This window comes from Balaenoptera borealis (genome assembly GCF_965194805.1).
Source record: "Balaenoptera borealis genome assembly, chromosome: 8".
Classification (NCBI taxonomy): Eukaryota; Metazoa; Chordata; class Mammalia; order Artiodactyla; family Balaenopteridae; genus Balaenoptera; species Balaenoptera borealis.
The window spans coordinates 70,064,478-70,091,042 of NC_138865.1; the positions used below are offsets into that span (position 1 = coordinate 70,064,478).

General features: G+C 38.9%; 1 long non-coding RNA gene across 1 annotated transcript in view; it reads right to left on the minus strand.

Annotated features, from left to right (window-relative positions):
* Positions 1 to 3,981: 3,981 nt before the first annotated feature.
* LOC309634109 overlaps positions 3,982 to 26,565 on the minus strand; it is a 334,079-nt gene continuing 311,495 nt past the window's right edge. Inside the window, exons 5-6 of the long non-coding RNA XR_014247860.1 lie at positions 25,590 to 25,699; positions 3,982 to 15,779 (exon numbers count right to left, since the gene is read on the minus strand). This is a non-coding gene — a long non-coding RNA (uncharacterized lncRNA). The remainder of the gene's footprint in view (positions 15,780 to 25,589; positions 25,700 to 26,565) is intronic.

Sequence of the window (26,565 nt, forward strand, 5' to 3'; positions counted from 1 at the left end):
ATTAATCTTTCTCATAACTTTTATAAAACTAAGTGTGTTCATTTCGTATGTCCAAACATGTCTGTCCTTAAAAAAACTTGATAGAACTTAATATTTCTCTACATAATTCAAATGCATCCTAACTGCCCAAAGGCAGGATAATTTCATTCTGAAGGATTTTCTCAATAATACTCCATTATATATCGTTGACTCGACAAGAAAGGATTTTATAAATGTTGTCATCAGCATGTCTTTGAGGCTTTGACACATCTCTGGGCAGTTGTACATTAGGAATCAGAACATGAAATCATGGTCTAAAAATTTGTTATTGTCATAAATTGTTCAAATATTTTAACTTTTGTTTGGCAGGCCTTTGTCCTTACTTGCCTTTGATGCGTACTGTGTTTCTCTGAGTGATAATGTGCTTCTGTACCAGTGTGACACTGTATCTCATCTCCAAGCCCCTCAACCAAATGCCACGGTAGCAGAATATCCATCTCACATGCTGTTTTATTAGATTTTATTGCAGCCTTTTACTTTTAGACCACCTTCAGCTGCTACAGGCCTTATCTTTTCAGTTACCATTCACTGCCTTTTATTTGTGTGCAACCGTTTTCCAGCTTGACCTGCATTACGTCACCCACCAGATTCTTACTTCAAATTCAGTACACAAAAGCACAATCTTCTGTTTTCTTATTTCAGTCACTTTCCTATATTTGAAGTTCTATATAAATTCAAGACAGGAGTAGAAAATAAGCCAGGAACATATAAAAACAGAAATAACCACTAAAATTACCTTAGATGACTCTTTAAAGAATTTGAGATAGATAATCTGCTTTGAGGGGGAAAAAAAAGTTGATCTCTCCACAGGTAGGGATAAAATAGATCCCACAACAATATGGCTTTATTTTAGTTTTCAGTGATATTACCAGCCAGAAAGTGATGAATATATAAAACAAGTATAAAAAGTTTAGTGAAAGGGTTGTAAGCATCTGGATTTTGTATGGGACAAGGTTTAATGCTGGGCAGGAAGCTTTTATCTTCCCTTCAGATAAACTCAGATGAACAGTCAGTGACTTCAATGAGGGTTGGACATAAAGGGAACACTCACATTTGGTCTGGGGTCGTGCATATTCATTTGCTTATCTTATCAGAGACATTGTGATGTCTGCTGGAATTTTAATATTTTGAAGACTATTAGTGGCCTTTTGGTAATAGACTTTCCTTAAATATGGGAGAAAATAAGGGATTTGCTGATAAAAAAACATCATAACATACAACATTTTTTGTCTGTTTAATACTTAGGACTTAGGGTTTGGGGATATGTCTGACTGTTAAAGAAGCTGACACTTCACACTTTTCCTATATTTTGTCGAACTACTTAAAAAATATATCTATCAGGGGCTTTTGCCTTTAAGTGACACCTCATTTTATGCTGTGATTTATTTACTGACAATAATGACTGTAACCACCATTACCTGATATTCTGCAGGTCCATAGCCCCTATCAATGCTGATTATTTTCCTAAGAACTTGAGACCAGAAGGCTGAGCTATTATTTCTAATACTAACATAATAATTACTCATCAACTGAGGAAAATAAATAGTGTGGACATAATTTAATGATCTAGATAATCATTAATAATTAACCATTATTTAATATTAATTAAATATTAATTAATCAACAATTCATTAATGTTAATCATTCGATAAATAATGACTAATCTTGGGGCTTCCCTGGTGGCGCAGTGGTTGAGAATCTGCCTGCCAATGCAGGGGACACGGGTTCGAGCCCTGGTCTGGGAGGATCCCACATGCCGCAGAGCAGCTAGGCCCGTGAGCCACAATTACTGAGCCTGCGCGTCTGGAGCCTGTGCTCCGCAACAAGAGAGGCGGCGATAGCGAGAGGCCCGCGCACCGCGATGAAGACTGGCCCCCACTTGCCACAACTAGAGAAAGCCCTCGCACAGAAACGAAGACCCAACACAGCCATAAATAAATAAAATAAAAAAAATATATATATAAATAATGACTAATCTTTCAAACAGCCTACAAACGCTAATATCACTGGTCACATGAGCTGTCACAAACTATATACCAATGTCTGACTTCTAATGCTAACACTATAACTTCTTACAGTAGTCCCTGGTTTAAAAAATGCATACCAATCTCAGAACCTCTGGTTCCATGCACAAAGTAAGCATAATATACTAGAACACATGATTGAATGGCCTGCTCATGGCCACCCACAAAGATTAGAATCTTGGTCTCCTCACTCCCAGTCAGGATACCTTCTACTATACTACACTGTTTCCCTTTTTAAAAGAAAAAAAAAGTCTCCTAGTTCATGTTCTTCAGATCAGTAATAGCCATCAAAACCCAACTGTAGAAATAAACCCGGCACTACCGGGCATGCTGTCAAATTTATTTTTCTAGACTGTGGCTTTCCAACTGTTTTAACAACTACTCTCAGTATGAAATGTATTATATATCATGACCCAATATACACATACTTAGGTACATAGTGAATTGTATCAGTCAGGGTCCAACTAGGAAAACCAAGGAATTTAATTCAGGAAATTGGTACACAGGTAATGGAAGAGCTGAGAAGTCAAATAATGAATTGAGAGTAGCAACAGTAAGAAGTCACTATTACCCCTAAACTGGGGGAGACAAGGGATGAGGCAGAATTAACAGAGCCCAGAGACCAGGGTGTTCTTATAAAATCTGAAACCATCATGGCTCTCAGTTAGGGCCCTGGTGAAGAGACAGCTGTTGCTAGAGATGTAGCCAGAAGTATCTATGGCTCACAAAACAGTGTCAAGTGTTGACCGCTCCCCAAAACTTCTATCCCGTATCTCCAGCTGCCCCAAAGCCATCGGAGTGGTTTCCCTTTCTCTTACTAAGTCTAAAGCATAAGTCATCATTTCATCGAAAGTTACTATCCTCTTCAAGCACCTCTTTTTCTTTCAATTTTTTTAATTTAGTGCAGCTTTTGTAATGACAAACTATGATCACATTAGCAAAAATTTGATTAAAGAAAAAAAAAACACCCATAATTCCACCAGCTGGACCCAACCTCTTAGAATTAAGTTGCCATTCTTCCTAGTCTTTCCTATTGTATGTTTTTGTACCCTTGTAATCACAGTCTGTAATTCTAGTAGTATCTTGCTTACAATTTGAATTATTCCATAGGATTTTTCTTGTTGAAAAAGCTTTTGCAATAGTTTATTGTTTTACTGTTATCTCTGTTTCCAGTAATTTTCTCCACCAGTTGATTCTACACACCTGGCTAACTTTAATCTTATTCGTGGCACTACTTTACCCATCTTTTGTATGCTTAAGAACCTTGGGTGATTCCTCATTGTTCAAAAAATGAAGTCCAGCCTCCTTAGTCAAGCTCAAAGGCCCTTCCTTAAACAGGGAATCCATGTTTAAGGATTAATCCATCCTTTCCAGCCTCATCATCTATTACAGAACCTTTCCTTAGGCCAAATGGTACCACTTATCATTCCACACGCAAATGTAATCTTCCCAGTGCCTTCCTTCAAACCATTCTTCCTGCCTATAATACCCATGTTCCCTTTGACGCTTCCTTTAGCCCAGGTGCTATTTCCTCCCCCCAAAAGGGTTTTCCAGCTGACCCACCCACTGTGGTTACTCTCTTCTCTCTTTTTAACAATTTCTACTTGTTACTTGAGCAACCTGTTGGACAAGCTCTAGGACCGTATCTTCTACCTCTTTGTGTCCTGAGAGCGCAGCACAAAGGGCATATTCAATAAATATTTATTAATGATGATGATGAGACCCACTGTCAGCACAGCTGTTCTGCTTTCTAAGATAATGAGGAAAGCAGTACAGGAGCATTAGTGAGAAAATTCACTGTGGTCCTCCTTAAATGCTGCCAAAAGTCCTAAGAGATTTACAAACATTCTACTCCAATTGCAAAGACATAAACTTTGGAAGGAAGAAAGGAGGGAGGGAGGAAGGGAGGGAGGGAGGAAGGGAAGAAGGGAGGGGATAATCAAGGACTATTTTGCATTTGCACATAATCTGTTTCATTTATGATACAGCTGAGATAAATGTGAAACATTCTTAGATTGTAACATCTCTATTAGAAAATGTCTTGAGACTCAAGACGGCTTAAACAGTGGATCATAGAAGATTCCAAATTAGAGCCCTAGGCTTTGTAAATCCAACCAATGCATTTTAGTCATATCATAAGCAGTTTGGTACAATGGTTAAAATTTGGGCTCCCAAGTGGCGCAACTACTATTTGCATGACCATGGAAAATTTACCTAACATTTTTTTGGGCCCAGTTTTCCCAGCTGTGAAAGAAGGACAATAGCAGTAGTACTCTAGAAAATATTTAAAAACTCACTCTCCCCTCAAAAGCCCTGATTTGTAATATATGTCGATTTCCAAGGTATAAATATTCCCACAGTGGATGATTTCAAGCTGCTAATAGGCTCACAAGATTCCTGAAAATTTAACAATGGACTCTTTCAGGGTACCTTCCTTACAGGGTTGTTGTGAAGATTATGAGTTAATACATAAAAGCACTTAAAACTGGCCCTGGTATATCATATGCTTAGTTTGATGAATATTAGCTATTTTTATCATACCATTTTAGTTTGCCTTCTTCCACGGAAATGGAGGATAGAAATAGCAAGTACTATTGAAAAAAGCAGTTGCCATGATTTTAGATCATTTCATCCTCTTCCTAATCACATGTTTTATGTTCACTACTGCCAAGCAGCCCCATTGACTTATTTGAATTTCTTTCCTTTTCCTTAATTCATCTTTTTTTTTTTTGGAGCATTCTAAGAATCAGAGGACTGGCTAAAAGCCACATACCAGGAAAAAAAAGTGTTATAAAAAGTAAGGATAATCCCAACTGAATAATTTCCCCTGAATAATAATCATTTTAAGAAAGGCTTAAGTAACTACTCAAACAACTAGATATGAAAGTTTATTCAGATACAATTACTTATTGCCCATTTTTGGGGGGGATATGAATTGTACTTCACCTAGCCTCTTTTCAAAATAATTTTACTCCCTGGTGTTCTTCCTGACACAAAAGAAATAAGAATTTTTTATTAAAAAGAATCCCAAAATATATGACTCTGAACGGTAAGACTTCCTGCTTTTTTATTTCTATCAGCACTCCCATGACTTCTACTTATAAAATATCTGCTTACAAATATTGTAATTTTCAGGATGTTTCATCAGAACTACTACTCAGGCAATAAATATTTGCTACCTATAGAAAACAGGGTGCTTTTCCATCTTTAAACCAAAAATTGACTAGCCAACTACTCAGTTCCTCAGCTGGAACCCCCAGGTCCCAGCATTTTTCTCTAGAATGTCTTCCTTTCTTGCTCAGCTGTTCTGTCACTCTTCAATTTTTTTTTTTTTTTTTTTTTTTTTTTTGGCTGTGCCATGCGGGATCTTAGTTCCCTGACCAGGGATCGATCCCATGTCCCTTGCAGTGTAAGCACAGAGTCCTTACCACTGGACCACCAGGGAAATCCCTGTCACCCCTCTCTTTTACAAATTCTGAATTCTTCATTTTCTTCTCCCACTCAGGAAATGGTTTCTAATTTTACTTTTGCAAATTTTATTCCCTTTTCAGTTATTTTCTCCATTGTTCCTTTCCTCCTGTTGCTATTATTTTGTTACTTCTTTCCCGAATGCCACACCTAAAGTCATCTTCAACCGTTAGGGGATTTTCAGATTATGAAGAGCCCCCTTTTGCTGTTGGAGGAACACAGGAGACTGTGAAACACTGAGGCTACAATCCCATGCGAATGGCTGCTTGAATTCTCCCTATTTTGAGAAAATGGAAGTCTCTCCCAATCTTTTTCCTACCCTTTCTCCTCTTTCCCTGCCCTGGCTCTGGCAACCGCTCTTCTACTTTTGGTCGCTTTGAATGGGACTACTCTTATTAGGTGGAATCATACGATATTTGTCTTTGATGAATGGCTGATTTCACTTAGCATAATGTCCGCAAGATTCATCCATGTTGAAGCATTTAACAGCATTTCCTTCCTTTTCAAAGCTGAATGATATTCCATTGTATGTACATACCACATTTTGTTTATTTGTTCATCCACTGATGGACACTTGGGTTGCTTCTGCTTTGGGGCTTCCAAATAATTCTATGAAAATTGGTGTGCAAATATCTGTTCCAGTTCCTGATTTCAACTCTTCTGGAATAGCAGTGGAATTGCTGGATCATATGGTGATTCTAATTTTAATTTTTTTTAGGAACCACAATACTGTTTTCCGTAACAGTATGCTTTTCTTTGTACACCATTTTACCTTCCCACTAGCAGTGCACAAGGATTCCAACTTCTCCGCATCCTTACTAGCACTTGTTAGTTTCTGGGGTTTTAATTTTTTGATAGTAGTCCTCCTATCTTCATTAAAAGCATGTATGTTATTAAACAAAAAGCTAAGAATAATTTCTGTCATACACCACCTTGATCCCATGTTCATAATTTTCAAAATCCCTTGAATTCCGGTTGTTGCTATTAATCTCATTTTTGCTCTAAAATATAGGACTTTGTTTCCAGGATGAGACCAGAGACTGCAGAATCTACTTAAACTCTGCAGCATCCTTGTTAATAGGTCTCTCTTTCTCTCCACGTTTTTCACAGTGAAAGCTATCTTGCAGGACCTCCAAGCTTGGTAGATCCCTCTCTCCAGCTTGAAGTCCGTAGCCCTTTTCTCCGTGAACTACAATTAACGTACTTATGGCTGACATTTCCGTTTCCTTCTTGTCAGCTTTATTAAGATGTAATGTACACTTAAGTGTAAAATTCAATGAGTTTTGACAAACCTCTACAGTATTGAAACCACCACAGCAATCATAATATAGAACATTTTTAAGGGTTTCTATTTGACCTCTCTGCATTAATTAAACAAATAGAAAACTGGAGTGTGTATGAACAACCGTTAGCTCTATTGGTTATGAACAATACTACTCCCACATCCGTATCCTTGCTTACAATCTTTGTCTCCTTTCTTACTATTGCTAAAAGATTCTTTAGTATACAAAAGGGAGATAGGAAAGCTGTGGAGAGAAGAGGAAAGGAGAGGACAAGAAAAGAGAGGAAACGGTATGTTTACTCTAAGTTGACATATTTCAATAAGCTTAATCCTAGACTATTAGCACATGATTACTGGGTTTTCTTCCACCTGTAGTAAATGGCTATATCTCTGTGATGTGAATAATTGTTTTCCATTGAATACTTTTGGCCCCTATTCTGTGTCTATAGGCTTGTAAGTTTCCTTCCTTCCTTCCCTCCCTCTTCCTTTCCTTTCCTTTTGTTTCTTTTCAGAAATGCTACTCTCTGAAATGTAGTTACTTACTTCTTCCTTATCAGTAATCTGTTGAAATTTCATTTCTTAATGAAGTTACATTTATATTGGTCCCATCAAATTCACTTTTTTTTTCCTGGAGTTTGATTTTGTGTTCAACAAACACATTGTTCAGCACTTATTCTGTGCAGGGTATTCATTTGTTCTTCTAGGAACTTCATTTTACATCCAACAAACTCTTTACTGAGCATTTACTGTGTATAGGGCAAGTTTTCATCTTATATTTCTTTGAGTTCAACTAGAAACTAAGTTTTTCCTTTTCCTATTATCTGGGATGGCTTTCCCGGTATTCAGTTCACAACTGTTTGTAGCATTTGTTAACATTTCCCCCTACACAAATAACGTTGCATTCTTTAATCCAGGCACTGCTTGGCATTTGTCAGATTTTTTCCCCCAGCTTTTCTAAAAGCATATTAATAGCCTTCATGCACTTGAAATTTCGCTTTAAGTATTTTATTTAGAGGTCCTTTAAGTTACCTTGGTATATATATTTAAAGACTTTTATTTTAAATCTGGCAGTCTAATTATAAATAAATCCCATCCTGGCACTCCTGAAGCTTAGATTTGGGACCCAACCCGAACACTAAAATAATGCCTTTAAGTAAAGTCCATTCTAATAATTGGGTCTGTAATATCTAGTTTCCCCTGAAATCCCAGCAGTTCTTTGCATCCAGTAGGTAAGGTGGTCGATAATATTTGGAATTATAGAATTTTAGAATGCAAAAGAACTGTAGGGAAATAAAGCACAGGGCTAGATTATTTTATGACCTTGAATTTGGCAGTGGTTTCTTAGATATGACATGAAAAGCACAAGAAACAAAACCAAGAAATAGACAAACTGAAACTCATCAAAACTTAAAACTTTGTACTTCAAAGGCACTATCAAGAAAGTAAAAAGACAGTTGAAGAATAGGAGAAAATACCTGCAAATCATATATCTGATATATCAAATCATATATCTGAAGGTCTAGTATCCTGGATACATAAAGAACTCTTACAACCCAACAACAAAAAGACAAACAACCCAATCAAAAAATGGGCAAAGGCCTTGAATAGACATTTCTCCAAGGAAGATATATGTGACCAACAAGCACATGAAAAGATGTTCAACATCATTAGCCATTAGGGAAATGCAAATCAAAGTCACACTGAGATACCACTTCACACTGACCAGGATGGCTATAATAGTAATTTAAAAAATTTAAATAACAGAAAATAATAATAAAAACACAATAATCAAAAACAAAACAGAAAATGAGGATGTGGAAAAATAATTGGAACCCTCATACGTTGCTGATAGGAATGTAGAATGGTGCAACCTCTGTGGAAAACCATTTGGTAGTTCTTCAATATGCTGAACATACAGTTATATGACCCAGCAATTACATTCCTAAGTATATACCCAAAAGAATTGAAAGCAGGTATTCAAATAGAAACTTGTACATGAAAGTTTGTAGCAGCACTATTCACAATAGTGAAAAGGTAGAAGCAATCCAAATGTCTATCAACAGATGAATGGATAAAGAAAACGTGATATATCTACACAATGGGGTATTACTCAGCCATAAAAATGAAGTACCGATACATGTTATCACATGGATAAACCTTGAAAACATACGCTAAGTGAAAGAGGCCAAACACAAAAGGCCACATACTATGTCATTCCATTTATTTGAACTGTCCAGTATAGGAAAATCTATAGAGACAGAAGGCAGATTCATGATTTCCAGGGGCTGGGGACAGGGGAGAGTGGGGAGTGGGGAGTGACTGCTTAATGGATATGGGGTTTCCTTTGGGGGTGATGAAAATGTTCTGAAACTAGGTAGTGATGATGACTGCACAGCATTGCGAATGTAATAAATACCACTGAATTATATACTTTAAAATGGTTAAAATGGTGCCTTCCACGTTATGTGAATTTTATCTCAATTCAGAAAAACTTATTGATGAATGTATCATTCACTATCCATGTGTTAGGTGTAGTAGATGTAGGGTTGATTAAGATACAGCTTCACTTTCTGGCCTTTGAGGTCCTCAAGGGACTGTCAAGTAAAATAATACAGAACGAAGGTGTGGGCTCTAAGACATACACAGGCTGCTAGGGGACCAGGTGATGATAGTGATACCAGTGGTAGGGCTTTCCACATGAAGCCAGAGAGTCATGGAGGACTGACTGATTGATTCAAAGTTTGTGAGTGTCCCCTTTGTGCCTGCTACTGTACTAGGCTGGGTGTTCAATGATGGACAACAAGAGAGCCCAACCATCCCTCCTGGAACTTGCACTTGGGGCAAAGGCAGATATAAATTATAAACCCCTGCAGACTGAGGTAGGTGCTACAAAGTAAAGGAACAGTCTTCTATGAAAGTGCAGAATACAAACTTGACCTAGACCAGAGATGAGGGAAGGCCTCCTTCTGAAAGTAATCCTTAAGCTGGGATCTGTGGAATGAGTAGGAAAGGGGAGCAAGAGAGACTAGCATGGGGAGTTAGGTTAGGACTCAGTGCTTTCACTGCTGAGGGCCTGGGTTCAATCCCTGGTCGGGGAACTAACATCCCGCAAGCAGTGCGGCGTGGCCAAAAAAAGAGAGAGACAGAGAGAGACTAGCATGTGCAAAACCTATGGCAGTGGCAGGAGGAAACAAGACATTAAAGGGCATGAAAGAAGGTTGCTGTGGTTGGAATAAGCTGCCTAAGTGGGAGTTGAGACTGGAGAGACAAGCAGAGTCTGAGAGGGCCTCCTATACAGGCCCTGATAAAGATTATGTTCTTTATCCTAAGCGTGATAGGAAGGGGGCAGAGAGGGGATGGGGGATGGCTACCTCCATCCTGGCAGTCAAGAATGAACTGGAGGCGGGGAGAATAGATGCGGAGTGGAGACTAGTTAGGAAGCTACTGTAATTGTCCAGGGACTAGATGATGGCGCTTGCAGTTTGGAGACAGATACAGAAAAGTGGAGCTAGCCCTACAGAACAGGGGTGGAGTTAGGAAGGGAAAGGGGAAGACTGGCTCAGGCCCAATGACACCATGCACTAAGGCGTGGAGGCACCAAAGTGTGAAGCAGAAGCTGTATGTGGCGTACCAGAGGCGGTCACTATGGCAGAATCCATGGAAAGGTGTAGGTGCAAGGGGGTGTTTAAGTCTGCAGGAGTCAGATCACCACGGCACTCACTGATGAGTCTCATCAAGGTGGACATAGGAAACTGTGAAGCATTTAAGAAAGGCAACGTGACAACCAGATTCATGTTTACAAAGATCATTACAGAGATGCTAGAGAATGGCTTTAGGGAGAATGCAAGGAAGATACTCTTGAGTGTAAACAAGGAAATGGATTAGGAGACTGTTGCAACTGCTCAATGTGAGAGCTAGTGAGAGCCACTCTCATGACACAGTGTCATGAGATTGGGAAATGGGATGGATGTGAGCCTGTTTCTGAGATCAGATCAATTGATAATCACAACAGTCATGACCCGTGGCACATACACAACCCCAGCGTCTTCTCCCATACGGTCTCACGGACGCTTGCCAGTTTAAGGGCTGTGGCATGAAACAAATGAAAAGATGCCACTGGAGGCTTCCCTGGTGGCGCAGTGGTTAAGAATCTGCCTGCCAATGCAAGGGACACAGGTTCGAGCCCTAGCCCGGGACGATCCCACATGCCGCGGAGCAACTAGGCCCGTGTGCCACAACTACTGAGCCTGTGCTCTAGAGCCCTCAAGCCACAACTACTGAGCCCACGTGCCACAACTACTGAAGCCTGCGCGCCTAGAGCCCATGCTCCGCAACAAGAGAAGCCACGACAATGAGAAGCCCACGCACCACAACGAAGAGTAGCCCCCGCTCACCGCAACTAGAGAAAGCCCGCGCGCAGCAACGAAGACCCAACACAGCCAACATATAAATAAACATTTTGCTTTCAAAATTTACCCCCCATTTTGATGTGATATTGTCACCCAACTAAACTATAAGTTCTTTAAGAAGAGGGATCACAAACTTACCTGCTGTTCCTGGACTGTATTGGTAAGCTCACTTGTCTTCTGTCTTCCAACTGATACCAGAGGGAACTCAGCCATCAGTAGGGACTCTGGGGGTGAGGGATAGTGAGGTCGGGGTGTCCATTCCCTTGTTGAACATCTGATTGGCTGCATGCCTCCACCTCAGGCCACAGTTATTTTGGGTGCGTGTGTGTTGGGGGGGGTGAAGGGTGAGGGGGCAATGGGAGGCGTCATCTTCTGTGGCTACTTTCCTGGGTTCTGAGATCTGCTCTCAGGTCTACATGTACTAATGGTCCTCTACTATTGCTGCCCCAGGATGCTTCACTAGACTCTGTTGATTCCTCTGAACCCTGCCCATACCTTTGTAAGGGTCCCTCCATTAACAGGCTCCAGGTTCCATCTGCATGTACCATTAGCTTCTCGCTGGAAACCTTGACTGATAGAATTGTCTTCTATGCAAATGAAGCACTAAACTCTGACAAGATGATCCTGGAAAATCCCAAGGAGATAGGGTAACAATTTTCACTGACATTTTTCTTTGGCCCTGGTAGTGAAAAACTGAATGGATGTTTAAAATGTAATCTGTAGTTAATTATTGACGGGATAATGCTCCCTTAGGGCTCACTCTCCTCTGGTAGGCCCAGCTCCCCAATAACTGTAACCGAAACTATGAAACTACTTTATGAATTAAGTTGTGAACATCTTAAGTTTGAGATGCCTGAGGGGATAGCCTAGTGGCAATACTTACTGGAAACAGTGAGTTCCACATAGTAGGAGGTATTCAAGCAGAAGCTGGAAAAACAATGGATTGGTGGTTGAACTTTATGATTTTAAGGTCTTTTCCAATGTGTACTTTTATGATTCTTGGATTTATGCTATAAAGGTCTGTCACCACAAATTTATTATGAAAATGTCAACTACTAAGATGGGTACTTTAATATAATGATACATGAACAGTATATACAAAGATAGATTTTTAAGCACAAAAAGATTAAAGAGAATTCATCTTCAGCATGACATGGTGAAAATCCTAGTATCTGGAGACCGATAAACCTCTATTTCAATCCTTGCTCTCAGTGAAAAGCCATGTGTCCTATGGAAGCTACCTAACATCTTTGTCTTTCAGTTTTCTCACATCTTTCTCAATAGAGCAATGATAGGAATTCACTGAGATAACACCTAGGACAAATTTAGGTACTCAATAAGTGTTAGTTCTCTTTGCTTCACTATCACCATTAAACTGTTCTTCCTATTACATCAATTTATGGTGCTAAGGTAAATAAGAATGCATTTAAGATTTCTTTTTTTAAGGAATGAAATAATGCCATTTGCAGCAACATGAGGGACCAAGAGATTATCATACTAAGTAAGTCAGATAGAGAAAGACAAATTTCACTTATATGTGGCATCTAAAAAAAAAATGATACAAATGAATTTATTTACAAAACAGAATCAGACTCACAGACGTAAACAAACTTATGGTTACTAAAGGGGAAAGGGTGGGGGAGGGATAAATTAGGAGTTTGGGATTAGCAGGTACAAACTACGATACATAAAATAAACATTAAGGTCCTACTGCATAGCACAGGGAACTATATTCAATATCTTATAATAACTTATGATGGAAAAGAATCTGAAAAAAGTGTGTGTATATATATATATATATATATATATATATATAAAAACACTGAATCACTTTGCTTTATACCTGAAACTAACACAACATTGTAAATCAACTATACTTCCATTAAGAACTGTTTTAAAAGTAAGCATGCAACCTAACAAAAAGTAAAGTTGAAAATTAAAAAAAAATTTTTTTAATTAAAAAAAAAAGAATTTGGTTTTTAGTTGAAAACCACAATCAAAGTAATGATCAAGACCTCCACTTTAGCATCTCCCAACTTTGAGGGCACAGTGTTCCACGCTACAGAGAACACATCGTATAAGAAAGTCTTCCCCAAAAGAGCTGGTATTTAAATATACTAGTAAACAAATTCTATTCATACACTGCTTTCCACCTCTAGCCATTTTGCTTGGAGCCTCACAACAACCTTATAAGTGAGGCATTATTATCTTCACTTATAAAGAGACTAATTTACAAAGGGCAGAAAATCACTCATCATCCTAGAGGAAGTGGTCTTTTCACTGACTCATTCAGACATTTCACTAGGTTGGGGATTTTGATTAGAAAATCAAAAAATGTTTAAACTGTAAAAAGTAAACAACACACAGGAGCATAGATGAGCAATATGAGTGGAGCCAAGTCATATCTAAATACAGTCAGGAATTTCTAGAGCAAGAACACCTCCCTGGCCTGGGGTAGTGAGGCCACGAGAGAAGCAGGGAGCTGAGAGGTTAAGAGCACAGGCTCAGGAAACTCAATCAAATCCTGCTACTTTCACATTTGTGTCACTTTGGACAAGCTATTTAGCCTTTCCATGTTTCAGTTTCCTTACCTGCAAAATGGAGGTAACACTAGAACCTACGCATTGGGGGTTTTGTGAAGTTTAAACGAGATCATCCAGTAAAAGTACGTGGCATAACCCCTACTTCAGAGAAAGTGTTTCATAAATACAGCCATTACTATTGCAAGACAAAGCAAGGGTGTCCCACTGGAGAGCTGATTTGCCTAGAGCCACAGAGCTGCTTAGTGACAAAGCAGGAACTTGAGCCCAGATCCTGTCCAGGGTCCTTTTGTTATAACTGCACCACAGCTTAATTAGCTTTTGAAACATGGGTGATAAGAATTTCAGCTAAAAGAGAGAATGAGAGCTAGACAGGCTGCTATCTGCAATCGATGTTGATTTTCCAGGAAGCAGACACGTCGCAAGCACCTATGCAGAAAAACATAAATAAATCAAATTCCTTCAGAATGTTCTTGTCTTCTTCCTGTGCATGGGACTGCCTCACAGTTGAACCCCTTATAACACGGTTCTTTGGTGATTTGAGTGACCAAATCTCCTTAGGTATCCAAAGGCACAGGCTTACAACACACTTGGCTCTTCCTGTGACTAATGCTGTAGTGAGGCCCCAGCGTAGACAGTTCTGGCAGGCCAGAAATGGATGCGGAGATTAAAGAACTAAAGTAAAGCCTGCAATCATCTCTGAGACTACCTAGGCCTGGTTTTATACACATGCCTTAGCTATTTTGAGTCACTAGGGACATATCACTCCCAGCCTCAATTCAGAAAGCCTTCTGTTGGTCACATGTCGTAACCAGGAGAGCAGCAGCCCTACCTCCAGCTGCTATAATGTCCTTGGCTAATAAACGCAGGCTCCATCACAATGCAGTAAGGCTGAATGAATCTGGGCAATCAAGACTTAAATCATAACGAAACTTTAAACAAAATTGAGCTTAACATGATTCTTCAGGCTTTTCCCCGCTCAGATCGCTTCTGCTAGAAGCATTTGTTGTTCTTTGCTTCTTAAAGTCATTTCATGTAAACCCAGTCAATTCCAGCAAGCACAAGTTGACCCCAAATCTTTATCGGGCTCTTGCAGCACCATTTTCCTGACTTTTCTTGGAATAAAAGTAGGGCCTCCCTAGGTTTAGAAAGTGCTTTTCTGGTTAATGAGGACTGCACAGTTTTATTCCTAATTACGGTAGTCCCTTTTGTAGTGTCATGGTTCTAGGAGAGATTGGAAAGTTTGCCTCCTTAAATGCCAAGCCAGCTAAACAGCTGTAGTGTATATTAAAATCCGAGGAGTTACAATAATATCCTATTGAATTCTTTAAGACCAGTAGAGAGATCCCCACACAGATTGTCTGCAGATTCTCAGAGAATAATAGATGAGGATATTTCAATCCAACGTGTCTGAGCTGGGACAGAGTGGAGAGGGCTGCAGTTGGGGAAATGTGTGTATTAGAGAACCAGGGAGATGCCTTTCTCAGCCCTACCGGTTTGAGAAATCTATTCATTCTTCTCTTAAAGAGTATGGTGACATTTCCCTGCTTCTCTGTTAAGCATGAAGAATTTAAAACTAACTCATTTAGAGGGCCTTGCTTAGATCATATGTCTGGATTTTAGCCAATTTGTATGGTGTCGATAAGGATGTTTTCAAGTATATAACCCAGCAACACTACTGTGCTGATTTTTGAGTCCTTTTGGGGAAGTTCTGCGTACTTAGCTTGTATCCCTCTAGTTGGTTCCTCTCTGTTTTGATTTCACCCCAGTTACTTAACTTCACCCTTAAAACCAGGAGGAATTTGGAAACGACTTTTCTCTTTTAGGAAATGTGTACCTGCCATATCATCAACAGTGACAAAAGATTGAAGGTAATGAGAGTCCCTTCCCCTACCTTAGGTCGCCTTCCATGCTAATTCAGGCAAGACATTTCTAGGAAGAGGTCAGCATGTAGGACAGATTCTAGCTTGATTCCAGGATTGCCACATGTGTCACCTTTGAGTCTCAACTTCCACATCTGTAAAATAGGGCAATATAGTCAATCCTTGGGTCTCTCTGAGAATCTGGAGATAACACATACAGGGCACTGAGCTGGGTACACCAGGAAGTGTTTGCTATGTAATAGCGGCCTTTCGCTTTTCCTCCAAGATGATCAGATGAAACGCAAGGCAGCTGAGGAAAGGAAATTTGCAATAGAAACCTCAAATATTGTTATCCAGCGAACATGTTCTTCTTTGGTAAGGAACTGGAGAAAATTGGAGAAATTTCTAAATATGAAACTTCTTTCATGTCATTAACCTTAGACCTCTCAGACGAGAGGCACCAAGACCGTTCTACATAAGGAATATATAATCAAGCAGGAGATTAGCATTCGCCTACTTACCACCAGGGGACAATATCAGGCTGTAATTATTGTGCAATGTTGCTATGAAATGCTGGGCTGGGTGATGGCAGACCCAAAAAGAGGTATGCGACAGTTCCTTCCAAGAGGGGGTGTAATGTAATGGAAAGAATACTGGTCCTTGACTCCACATTTGGTTACCTACTAACTAATCAAACATCTCTAATTCCTAGTTTTCTTTGATTTATTTTGTTATCTGTAAAAATAGGCAATGATATTTTCTATTTCCTCACAGGACTATTTAGAGTAGAGCTCCTCAAACTTCCAAGTGTGTAAAAAACACCCCGGGGTCTTGTTAAAATGCATAGTCTGATTCAGTAGGCTGGGGGCAGAGCATGGGATTCTACATTTCTAGCAACTTCTGGGAGATGCTGGTGCTCCAGGGCTGTGGACCACACTTTGGGAAGCAAGGGTTTTAGAGGACTGTATGACATGTTATACCCGTAAAAGGACATGTAAACTCTTGGGTACAGCAGGTGGAAGGTGGTGCCATTAGCAGCAGCATTATTCATATACTCTACTGAGAAATCTGACTTTCACATCTTTCCATTCTATGTTGTTCTTTTCAGTGTTTCTAGCAGCACCTATATTCAGAATTAATTTTTTTAGTGTGATTAAGATGGGACACATGGGAATGAGCCATGCCTGGTACAACATAGGTCCTAAAGGAAGAAAAGGAGAGATGAAGGGAGAAAATCTAGAAGTACATTGTGTTTTAGGGTTAGAGGTGGTTGTCTCCTTCTGTGATAGAAAGAAGGGAAGCAGCCGGCTGGCATTTTGCACCAAGTATTTAGGGAGAGCAGTAAGTGAAGACAGATCAGTCAAAGGTGTTTACATTGATGATAGAGACATTTAGGGATGATACTGTGGATAGATGTGACTTGATAAATTTCTAGAAACTACTTGTGATGCTTCATCTGTCTATATGGCTGTATCTACTCATAGGCCTCTGGAGGAGAGACAAAAACAGAGAATTTTTTTTTTGAATTTTTGAATTTTATTTTTTTATACAGCAGGTTCTTATTAGTTATCTATTTTATACATATTAATGTATATATGTCAATCCCAATCTCCCAGTTTATCCCACCACCACTCCCCACTTCCACTTTCCCCTTTGGTGTCCTTACTTTTGTTCTCTACATCTGTGCCTCTATTTCTGCCCTGCAAACTGATTCATCTGTACCATTTTTCTAGATTCCACATATATGCATTAATATACAATATTTGTTTTTCTCTTTCTGACTTACTTCACTCTGTATCACAGTCTATAGATCCATCCATGTCTCTACAAATCTCCCAATTTTGTTCCTTTTATGGCTGAGTAATATTCCATTGTATGTATGTACCACATCTTCTTTATCCATTTGTCTGCTGATGGGCATTTAGGTTACTTCCATGACCTGGCTATTGTAAATAGTGCTGCAATGAACATTGGGGTGCATGTGTCTTTTTGAATTATGGTTTTCTCAGGTTATATGCCTAGGAGTGGGATTGCTGTGTCATATGGTAATTCTATTTTTAGTTTTTTAAGGAACCTCCATACTGTTCTCCATAGTGGCTGTATCAATTTACATTCCCACCAACAGTGCAAGAAGGTTCCCTTTTCTCCACACCCTCTCCAGCATTTGTTGTTTGTAGATTTTCTGATGATGCCCATTCTAACTGGTGTGAGGTGATACCTCATTGTAGTTTTGATTTGCATTTCTCTAATAATTAGTGATGTTGAGCAGCTTTTCATGTGCTTCTTGGCCATCTGTATGTCTTTTTTGGAGAAATGTCTATTTAGGTCCTCTGCCCATTTTTTGATTGGACTGTCTGTTTTTTTAATATTTAGCTGCAGGACCGGTTTATATATTTTGGAGATTAATCCTTTGTCGATTGATCTGTTTGCAAATATTTTCTCCCATTCTGAGGGTTGTCTTTTTGTCTTGTTTGTAGTCTCCTTTGCTTTGCAAAAGCTTTTAAGTTTCAATAGGTCCCATTTGTTTATTTTTGTTTTTATTTCCATTACTCTAGGAGGTGGATCAAAAATATCTTGCTGTGATTTATTTCAAAGAGTGTTCTTCCTATGTTTTCCTCTAAGAGTTTTATAGTGTCCGGTCTTACATTTAGATCTCTAATCAATTTTGAGTTTATTTTTGTGTATGGTGTTAGGGAGTGTTCTAATTTCATTCTTTTACATGTAGCTGTCCAGTTTTCCCAGCACCACTTATTGAAGAGACTGTCTTTTCTCCATTGTATATCCTTGCCTCCTTTGTCATAGATTACTTGACCATAGGTGTGTGGGTTTATCTCTGGGCTTTCTATCCTGTTCCATTGATCTATATTTCTGTTTTTGTGCCAGTACCATATTGTCTTGATTATTGTAGCTTTGTAGTATAGTCTGAAGTCAGGGAGTCTGATTCCTCCAGCTCCATTTTTTCCCTGCAAGACTGCTTTGGCTATTCAGGGTCTTCTGTGTTTCCATATAAATTTTAAGATTTTTTGTTCTAGTTCTGTAAAAAAATGCCACTGGTAATTTGATAGGGGTTGTATTGAATCTGTAGATTGCTTTGTGTAGTATAGTCATTTTCACAATATTGATTCTTCCAATCCAAGAACATGGTTTATCTCTCCATCAGTTTGTGTCATCTTTGATTTCTTTCATCAGTGTCTTATAGTTTTCTGAGTACAGGTCTTTTACCTCCTTAGGTAGGTTTATTCCTAGGTATTTTATTCTTTTTGTTACAATGGTGAATGGGATTGTTTCCTTAATTTTTCTTTCTGATTTCTGTTGTTAGTGTATAGGAATGCAAGAGATTTCTGCGCATTAATTTTGTATCCTGCAACTTTACCATATTCATTGATTAGCTCTAGTAGTTTTCTGGTAGCATCTTTAGGATTCTCTATGTATAGTATCATGTCATCTGCAAACAGTGACAGTTTTACTTCTTCTTTTCCAATTTGTATTCCTTTTATTTCTTTTTCTTCTCTGATTGCCATGGCTAGGAGTTCCAAAGCTATGTTGAATAATAGTGGCGAGAGTGGGCATCCTTGTCTTGTTCCTGATCTTAGAGGAAATGCTTTCAGTTTTTCACCATTGGGAATGATGTTTGCTGTGGCTTTGTCGTATATGGCCCTTACTATGTTGAGGTAGGTTCCCTCTATGCCCACTTTCTGGAGAGTTTTTATCATAAATGGGTGTTGAATTTTGTCAAAAGCTTTTTCTGCATCTATTGAAATGATCATATGGTTTTTCTTCTTCAGTTTGTTAATATGGTGTATCACATTGATTGATTTGCGTATATTGAAGAATCCTTGCATCCCTGGGATAAATCCCACTTGATCGTGGTGTATGATCCTTTTAATGTGTTGTTGGATTCTGTTTGCTAGTATTTTGTTGAGGATTTTTGCATCTATATTCATCAGTGATATTGGTCTGTAATTTTTTTTTGTAGTATCTTTGTCTGGTTTTGGTATCAGGGTGATGGTGGCCACATAGAATGAGTTTGGGAGTGTTCCTTCCTCTGCAATTTTTTGGAAGAGTTTGAGAAGGATGGGTGTTAGCTCTTCTCTAAATGTTTCATAGAATTCACCTGTGAAGCCATCTGGTCCTGGACTTTTTTTTGTTGGAAGATTTTTAATCACAGTTTCAATTTCATTACTTGTGATTGGTCTGTTCATACTTTCTATTTCTTCCTGGTTCAGTCTGGGAACATTATACCTTTCTAAGAATTTGTCCATTTCTTCCAGGTTGTCCATTTTATTGGCATAGAGTTGCTTGTGGTAGTCTCTTATGATGCTTTATATTTCTGTGTTGTCCATTGTAACTTCTCCTTTTTCATTTCTAATTTTATTGATATGAGTCCTCTCCCTCTTTTTCTTGATGAGTCTGGCTAAAGGTTTATCAATTTTGTTTATCTTCTCAAAGAACCAGCTTTTAGTTATATTGATCTTTGCTATTGTTTTCTTTGTTTCTATTTCATTTATTTCTGCTCTGATCTTTATGATTTCTTTCCTTCTACTAATTTTGGGTTTTGTTTGTTCTTCTTTCTCTAGTTCCTTTAGGTGTAAGGTTAGATTGTTTATTTGAGATTTTTCTTGTTTCTTGAGGTAGGCTTGTATTGCTATAAACTTCCCTCTTAGAACTGCTTCTGCTGCATCCCACAGGTTTGGATAGTCGTGTTTTTTTTGTCATTTGTCTTTAGGTACTTTTTGATTTCCTCTTTGATTTCTTCAGTGATCTCTTGGTTATTTAGTAATGTATTGTTTAGCTTCCATGTGTTTGTGTTTTTTACAGTTTTTTTCCCTGTAATTGATTTCTAATCTCATAGCGTTGTGGTCGGAAAGGACGCTTGATATGATTTCAATTTTCTTAAATTTATCGAGGGTTGATTTGTGACCCAAGATGTGATCTATCCTGGAGAATGTTCCATGTGCACTTGAGAAGAAAGTGTAATCTGCTGGTTTTGGATGGAATGTCCTATAAATATCAATTACATCTATCGGGTCTATTGTGTCATTTAAAGCTTCTGTTTCCTTGTTAATTTTCTGCCTGGATGATCTGTCCATTGGTGTAAGTGAGATGTTAAAGTCCCCCACTATTACTGTGTTACTGTCGATTTCCTCTGTTATAGCTGTTAGCAGTTGCCTTATGTATTGAGGTGCTCCTATGTTGGGTGCATATATATTTATAATTGTTATATCTTCTTCTTGGACTGATCCCTTGATCATTATGTAGTGTCCTTCCTTGTCTCTTGTAACATTCTTTATTTTAAAGTCTATTTTATCTGATATGAGTATTGCTACTCCAGCCTTCTGTTGATTTCCATTTGCATGGAATATCTTTTTCCATCCCCTCACTTTCAGTCTGTATGTGTCCCTAGGTCTGAAGTGGGTCTCTTGTAGACAGCATATATATGGGTCTTGCTTTTGTATCCATTCAGTGGGCCTGTGTCTTTTGGTTGGAGCATTTAATCCATTCACGTTTAAGGTAATTATTGATATGTATGTTCCTATTACCATTTTCTTAATTGTTATGGGTTTGTTTTTGTAGGTCCTTTTCTTCTCTTGTGTTTCCCACTTAGAGAAGTTCTTTTAGCATTTATTGTAGAGTTGGTTTGGTGGTGCTGAATTCTCTTAGCTTTTGCTTGTCTGTAAAACTTTTGATTTCTCTGTCGAATGTGAATGAGATCCTTGCCAGGTAGGGTAATCTTGGTTGTAGGTTCTTCCCTTTCATCACTTTAAATATATCATGCCACCCCATTCTGGCTTGTAGAGTTTCTGCTAAGAAATCAGCTGTTAACCTTATGGGAGTTCCCTTGTATGTTATTTGTTGTTTTCCCCTTGTTGCTTTCCATAATTTTTCTTTGTCTTTAATTTTTGTCAATTTGATTATTATGTGTCTTGGCATATTTCTCCTTGGGTTTATCCTGCCTGGGACTCTCTGTGTTTCCTGGACTTGGGTGGCTATTTCCTTTCCCATGTTAGGGAAGTTTTCGACTATAATCTCTTCAAATATTTTATCGGGTCCTTTCTCTCTCTCTTCTCCTTCTGGGACCTCTATAATGCGAATATTGGTGCATTTAATATTGTCCCAGAGGTCTCTTAGGCTGTCTTCATTTCTTTTCATTGTTTTTTCTTTATTCTGTTCCACGGCAGTGAATTCCACCATTCTATTTTCCAGGTCACTTATCTATTCTTCTGCCTCAGTTATTCTGCTATTGATTCCTTCTAGTGTAGTTTTCATTTCAGTTATTGTATTGTTCATCTCTGTTTGTTTGTTATTTAATTCTTCTAGGCCTTTGTTAAACATTTCTTCCATCTTCTCAATCTTTGCCTCCATTCTTTTTCTGAGGTCCTGGATCATCTTCACTATCGTTATTCTGAATTCTTTTTCTGGAAGGTTGCCTATCTCCACTTCATTTAGTTGTTTTTCTGGGGTTTTATCTTGTTCCTCATCTGGTACAAAGTCCTCTGCCTTTTCATTTTGTCTATCTTTCTGTGAATGTGGTTTTCGTTCCACAGGCTGCAGAATTGTAGTTCTTCTTGCTTCTGCTGTCTGCCCTCAAGAAATTTTTTTTTTGTCAAACAACATTACTTTTACATCTCATCTAAAACCATAGATCTTATGTGTAAGTGAACAGCGTGCAGTGTGTACAGAACATGAGCTTGAAGTTTTTCTTACTTATTTTGTTATCCTATGTGTTCACCACTCAGACACAAGCTAACTGAGGGGACTTCTGTCTGCTTTGTTCACTACTGAATTCCAGCAAATGGAATTATATCTGCATGGAGCAGGTGTGCAGCAAGTATTGGTTGAAAGAGTGACAAAATAGTGAGAATGTGAGTAGATAAATTCTTAGTAATATTTTCCTGATGAACTTTAGAGAAGAGACTGCCATTTGAAACTTATAGAGGGCATCTCTAGATTTCTAAAAACCACATCTAATGTCTCATTATTTAACTCCTTTTCTTCCAAATAAATAACTTTCTCTTTCTTACTAAAGATGGCGCCCAAAGTAATACACTGTCCAGGATTTAAGGAATATTTATTGAACAGTGAACATAAAAGGACACCTTTTTTCAGTATCCTTCCAAAAACAGGGTCCTCATGGAGCCGTCCAGAAGTTCCCTGGAGAATTACCTGTATCAGAGCTTCCTGGAGTATAGAAAGTAATTTCTGAGTCACTCAGGGACCTCTTTCTCCTAGTCTTGGTGACTAGAGAGCCACAGAAACAGAATTGGGGAAGGCAGCTAGTGGTTCTGCAGGTAATCAGGAGAAAAACTTTGATGGATCCTAACCTGTCTTTCACAAACCTTCTGGACCAAGGGGGGACTTACAGCATCTCCTGAGGCAGAGAGGTGTGGCAGAAAATGCCAGTCCCTAACCTGAGGTTCCCCAGGGCTGTGCTTTTTGGGTCCCAATAAAGGCCCAATTGAAAGAATGCTTCTCTCCTATCCTATGGACCAGCTATTCTGGGATGCCTTAGAGTTGGGGCCTTTAGATTGGGAGCTACTGAGATGACCACGTTTTACTGCCTTAACCTTTCAAAGGTGTCACTGACAGTATCTAACAGGGCACAGTGTCATGGTGATCTGAGCTTGGAAGTGGGTTAGTGAGAGCTGAGCTCCAGCTTGTGAATCCTATTTTCAATCTTCATGCGGTTTTAAGATTTAGCCCAATTTCCAGACTATCCCCTACCCAGGCTTGAAAATGGCTTTATTTCACACTTTGCGGCAGGAGGTAAGTGGGTTTCTGTGTGAAAGTGATGGTGCCAAAGACATTTACGAACATTAAAAAATGTCTGAACATGGCTTCAAGCCACTCAGCCTGTTTCTCATCCCGCACTGTGCCTTGCAGAGCGTATGCAAGTTCAGAGCTCCCTTTGAAATCAGCGGCGGTTATGAGCTTGGAGCAACTCTGTGGGGCTCTGAGCAATATAATAAATGAGGCCCTTTGAAGACTAACCATTGTACTTGGGCTCTTTTTGTGCTTCTGACACTGCTTTCTCAGGGATGGTCTGTAATGGTGGGAGTATCCCACCAACACACGCCCTCTGGTTTTCAGCTTTGGGTCTGAAAGAGGGAAGGGGGACAAGGAAGTAGGTCCTCGTATTTCCTTAAAGAACCAGCCTAAACACTTTCGCTATCCTTTTGATATCAACACCTGGGATAAGGCATCCCACACCCACATCCCCTGAGTGAAAACAAAACAAAAGCTACTTTTCATCTGCAAGTACTTACTGGTCCATGCAACAACAAAAACAGCAACAAGAACACTAAGAAAAATAAAACAAAAACAAAACCAAAGCTATTAGCAGGCAGGAGATAAGCAGACTTATTTGTACACTGGGGGTTTCACAGATTACTTATTTAGCTGAAAGCAAAGAATTAAATCTGGGATATTTTCTACATTTCCCTGATGACATTATAGGCTAAGTTGATATTCTGACACCAAGATGAAATTTCTTAAATATTCTTAAAAGATAAGTAAAGCTTTCTGTTTTGACTTATGACTAAATATTCCTAAAAGGCTAGTATATTTATTTCAAATGCTTAAGTTCAGTAAGAAAAATACATTCAGGTTGCCTTTAAACATATTTAAGAAGAATTATTGAATTCTTTGGTCCAATTTTTCAGGTACAAGTTTGAATGGCTATTTGAATGTCACTTCTTGTGCTAGATACAGAATCAACTAATTTTTGCTGAGCACCTTTTTGATTTCTCACAACCACACTGTGAGATCAATACTGTAAATTCTACTTAGCTGATGAAAGAACCGAGGCCAGAGTTCCAATGGCAAAAAGAGCTAGTAAGTAGCAGAGCTGTATCCAAAGTCAGTTCCTTTGACTCCCAAGTCCAGCCCTCATCCTCTCCAAGACTGTAACCGCTTCTCAAAGTATAGTAATCCACCCCTTCTGCAAATAAAATAATATGTTGTTTATTTATAATGAGAAGTATTTGAGCTAATATTGAATTAGGGTGAAGTCCCTGTAGGGGCCGATCAAGAATGGTTCTAAAAAAGTAAATATCAGGTGAAATGGACTTCAAGAAACTTGCATTTCTGAATGCAAATGTGGGATAAGAAAGTTCCAAGTCCCTTTTCTCATCTTTGAAACTTTTACTAAAACATGGACAAAAATAGATAGAATTATATTTATTGACTGGTGCAAGACCTCCTTGAATTCACTTTCTTATGTTCTGTCTCATTCTAAAACTGTGATAGGTGGATATCAGATAAGAAATAAGTGAAGTATGGGTAAAGAAAGAAAGGGAAAAAATAATATTAAGTGGAGACCAGAGGTAAATTAATACATGCAAATGCATGCCACACTGAGAATGAAGACAAAACACAAAACCAAAACCAATAAAGAGCAGTTGGAAGATAATAATAATAACAACAACAAAGCTGGCTAATACGTAGTGAGTACTTTTATGATTTGCCAGACACAGTGTTAAACACTTTTACATTGACTGTTTCACTTAATTCTCACTGCAGCCTTATGAAGTAGGTATGAATATTTCGTTATTTTACAGATGAGGAAATTGAGGCACAGAGAAGTTAAAAGGTTCAAGGTCAACCAGCTAATAGATGATGGATTCTAGATGTGAACCCAAGCATTCTGATTTCAAGACCAGGCTCTTGACCATTCCTAGCTTTATACCAAGTGAACATATTGTTGTTACTCGTGAAAACCCAATTGTCTCCTGGCGTCTGGGTGTAGAGGAAATGACTCTTTGTGCCCTCCTGAGTGGAACATGAATGGGTTTGAGGCTGCTTTTTCTCAACATCCCCTGTGGTGCTAACAACACAGGTAGGCCTATGGCTGTTTGTCATTGAGTCCTTCCAAGGAAGCTGAGGCCTGAAGTCAAAATGCAATTCAGTAAAAGCAAATAAGAGGGGCCAGAGCAATACGGTTCAACTATTTAATTTGGATGGTTTACCTTTATCTTGAGGTATAATTCCAAACCACCTGGAGAGATGGATGGACTTCATGTCCTTCAGGCAAACCCCTCAGAGCCTCCTCAGCTGTAAACATTTCTTGAGCACTGCTCTGCTGGAGGAAGAAGAAAAATCACAACCATATAGAACGGAGGCCATAAATCTGGAGTAAAACTAATCTCAGTTGTTCCCGCAATGTTTCTCAGCAGTCCTATTACATGTGCTTCTCCCGTGTCCCTGGGCTGCGATTCCAAACCTTCACCACTCTTCAAAGCTTTCAATCTTCTCTCTTTGGGATGACCTTGTTTCTAAGCTAGGGACTAGCAGCTACCAAGAGTGGCTTTTTTTCATTTTTCCACCCATTTTCCCATAAGCCAACCTGCATCTGCAGCCATCCCTTCCTTGTCCTCATCTCTAGCAAAAAACAGTTTTCTTATCAAAGGCAACTCTATCTACTGGTGCAGTGGATATTATTCCACCCTGCCTTCCTAGGAAATTTGCTTTATCGATAATGTCTTTTTCTTACCTTCAATGCTCTATTGGTTGTTCCCTTTAGCATAAAAATACGGTCATCCCTCTCATTTAGAAAATAAACAAATTTTTAAAAAACCCATTTAATGGCCATTTTTTAAAGCATCCTCATGCTTCTCTCTTTGATGGCTATTATTTTACGAAGGGCAACCTAGATTTATTCTCTCTGAATTCACAGCACTCTGTATCTTTGGTCCACTCTAACCTGGCTCTCCCCCATATCCCTGCAATGAGACTGTCCTGTGCACTTACTCGCCCAATGGAATAAGCATGGTTAGTTCTCATCTTACACGGCTTGTCCTGCTGACTATTCTCATGTTCTTGGAAGTTCTGGCTTTGCCTCCCATGACATTTCTCTCTCTGTCTCTCTCTCTTTCCTCGTTTACCTCTGCACTGCTGGCTCCTTTTTTTGGGTGCCTTGATTGGTTTCTACTTCTCCACCCCTTC